Source organism: Ptiloglossa arizonensis, chromosome 1 (genome assembly GCF_051014685.1).
Source record: "Ptiloglossa arizonensis isolate GNS036 chromosome 1, iyPtiAriz1_principal, whole genome shotgun sequence".
In the NCBI taxonomy this organism is placed as follows: Eukaryota; Metazoa; Arthropoda; class Insecta; order Hymenoptera; family Colletidae; genus Ptiloglossa; species Ptiloglossa arizonensis.
In genome coordinates, this window is record NC_135048.1 from 22,601,298 (window position 1) to 22,605,026 (window position 3,729).

At 38.9% G+C, this 3,729-nt stretch overlaps 1 protein-coding gene across 1 annotated transcript in view; it reads left to right on the forward strand.

Moving 5' to 3' along the window:
* Positions 1–3,729, forward strand: part of LOC143151594 (uncharacterized) — a 188,655-nt gene that overhangs the window by 139,283 nt on the left and 45,643 nt on the right. The gene's annotated exons all lie outside the window — the stretch shown is intronic.

Consider the following 3,729-nt stretch of genomic DNA (forward strand, 5'->3'; position numbering starts at 1 on the left):
TGTTTGTAGGATTTTGTGTGTAAAAAAAATCGAGAAGATTTTAGCGAAGAAATTTACAAATCTTAGAGTAGGTATAAATAAGAGATTCCGGAGGTTGTTAGGAATTTTGAGAATTAGGGAGTTCAATACTGCGAGCCCGGTGCCATTTGAATCTTCAGGCCTGTGATTGTGAATCCATCGAGTGTTCGATGTAAATTTTAGCTTCGAGAACTTTTAAATTTCTATGTTCACGTAGAGGCGAACCACGAATCGGTGAACACCGTGAAACGGCAGTACGAACAATTTTCGTGCAATAAAATCGTGAACGTAAAACGAATGCAAATGACGCTTGGGTAATCTCAATGCAATAACATCGTCGGTCGGGTGATTTTAACGCCTGGTCAGGGCAGCACCATCGTCAGGCTCGAGGTGTTAAAAACGTCCAATAGACCAACTGATTAACCAACACCGTAAAACTTTCCCTCGACAATTACTCAAGGCTACGTCAAAATTGTTATCCTCGACGTAATGTATTTATTTCGACCGATTCGGTAAAAAGCAGACATTGCATTTTCGACCGCGCAACGGATTTCTACCGTGTGCCGTTACTATACAAATTTTATATCTTCCAATATAAATCGAATCAACAATTACACCAAACAAAAGAATATATCGAAAGAAAAGAATATATATTTCTAGTATATTTCACCCAAAAGTTTTTCATACAGATATATGCAAAATTTCTATTAAATTCTATCCAAAGTTTTTCCTATAAATATACATAAAACGCATACTTAATTTTACCAAAGGTTTTTCATATACGCGGCAAAATCCACAAAAATTCCATCCAAGGTTTTTCAAGTACGCGTGAAATGTACGGTAAATTCTATTCAAGGTTTTTATACACACACACACCCACGTGAAATTCATAGTAAATTGGTTTTTCACGTGCGTGTAAAATTTATTAATAAATTTCACCCAAGGTTTTTTCATATACGCGCGAAATGTTCGCTAAGGTTTTATAGTTACGACACACGGTGTATTGCGTTTCCTGTCGGTGCTCGCAGAAAATCACCGCCACGACAGCGCAATCCGAGGAAATTTAGGTACCGAGCGAAACTTCACGGAGATTTATTCAGCTGCATGCGCAGCCGGAGATTTTTCAGCGCCTCGGCATCCGTGCCGCATTGTGGTTGACTAATACCGCTACAGCGCGTTAACCTTCTGAAGGTAGAACGGAGGTGTGGCACACCCCCGTCTCTCCGTAAACACGCGGTATGAGATACAACAATGGTCTCCGTAGATGGAAGATTGCACGGAAAGGTGCAACGTTCACGTGCAAAGGTCACCACGGTTGAATCGGGTAAACGAGGATAATGTCGCGGGCCGACTATAATAGCTGAATTTTATTACCGCGAGAAGGATAGGCTTGCCACGGCGTCATAAACGCGTCAACGTGCGATCTTCGGGTACGCGACACGAGCCCGTTTACGTGACAAAAATCAAATCGGTCGCGCGACTATCGAATCACGCCTCCGTGACAATGGCGCGCCCAACATCGAGACTGTTGTTCACGGTGTGCAACGAACGGAAACAATTACGAAATATTTCCGTAACAAACGCGAGGATTACATCGAGTAATCTCTTTTGACGAGACTTGCAACTCGTTCGGGTTTCGAAGGAGTCAATTTTCGAAGATCCGTGAAAATCGTAACCGTCGTTGACTCGATTCGCTTCCACCTGTGAAAATCGTTAGGGGAATATTTCTCCATCGCCGCAGTGTTTCGAGACCTCTGCGCTCGAGTGAAAGATCCTGGTAAATTTTCGAAAATGTACGAGACGGACGACCGAGTCGTTCGCTATTTTACTCTTCGTTGTTGAAGAACGAACGAACGAATCTTGAACGAAAGACGAATTCCTTCACGGGACGAGATCGACTCGCAACCGGGAACTCATCAACGACGATAATTTAAGAATGGAAAGAACGATGATTGTTTTACACGCGTTTCGATGACGACACTTTCGGACAGCCGTCGCGCCAATTTGTTCTTGTTGAATAATACTCAAGGTACCGTTGTATTATACGATAATCCCTTTCAATTTACTCTACACTGCGTTCTTAATTTAATGTTACTCCTCTTGTTTTTATATATATATTTATATCTATCTATCTATATACATATACATATACATATATATATATATATATATATATATATATATATATATATATATATATATAAATATATTTATATTTTTTTCTTCTTACTTCACTATTTCTTTAGCTGATACGACTTTAATCTTAGACGATAGCGATAGCGACGGTGTTGTTAGCCCTTGTTAAGGTGACGAACCCAATTCCAAGGTTACCATGGTAACGAAATATATCCGCAACGAGATATTTCTAGCGAGATGATGAATAAATAAATAAATTAACGAATAAATAAATAATACTCAACGGGCCTGCACGGAGCCTGAGCATCAGCGACGAGCCAAGCTTGCGCGCTATATAACTAAGGAAATGATAGATCCTTCTTCTTCTTAATATTATTATTATTATTATTATTTTTTTTTTTCTATTTTAATTAAATAAAGAAATATCGAAACGAATGTTTAAAAGAGTCCCGACTATGTATATAGGAAACGTATGTGTTGGCCTATCCAGTACAAAACCAGATCGTTATAATATTATAGATCACGGATTATTGTGTTATGTGAATAATTACATTTTATGTTGTTAACATGTTTCTATACGTATACAGATACACAGATTATGTACGAATATATATATGTATACACATACATATATACATATGTATGCATGTAATGTTAACACAGCTCTCTTTCTCCCCCGTTTCTCTCTCCTCCCCCCACCCCCACCCACCCAAACCCCCTCCATCGCCCTCCAAGACTTTCGCTCTTTTCTTATTCTTACTTTCTTCTCTCTTCTATCCCTCTTTTTACTTGTTTGCTCTCGCCATGCAGCTGGAGAAGACTACTTGTAGAGGATCGTTTTTGTTTTGTACTTAAGCGCGCTCGTACGCGCCCGAACTATGTTTTGTACCACGTGCAGAATGGCAATAAAGTAGTTGACCAATTCCTTTTTTTAATACTACGTGTATCGATGCACCTTCGTGCTAACCCATTGTGAAATCCTTCATCCACGTGTTCCCTACGTCTGTCGTTCGTAAGTTCGTTTCATCGAGACACATTTTGGATTCGAAGTGGCATACTTCGACGATGTTTTTCCTGGTTACGCAAAACGAACCGGTCGATGAATTTATTTAACGAAGAAAACAACGAGAAAGTAACATCGAACGTACGAGACGATTTATCGCGAAGCGTAACAAGATTTACCTTCTCTGTATTTATTGTTTTAATAGTGTATACTTATAGTTAATAACGATCGACGTGCTTCTTTTAAGAAACAATCGATTAAAGATTTTTCAACGCGCATCTAACAGTCTCTTCGACTTTCGATTGCTACCTAGAGTGAAAAAAAATAATAATAAATTTGTACAGAAACACGGTAAGAAAGTGGGTAACGTTATTCGATGTTCCATTAAAAGCATTATCGCGTGGTCGGGTAATTGCAGCCGAAGTAAATAAAATAGATTTCTACCGAGGTAAAAAGGAAAAGAACGATTGAAAGTTTTATGGAAAAAATATATTATCGGATTCCTGATAAATGGGAATGAATTTTTTAACGGTCACGTCGTGAACTCTGGGTTAGAAAACGCTTTCCATGTA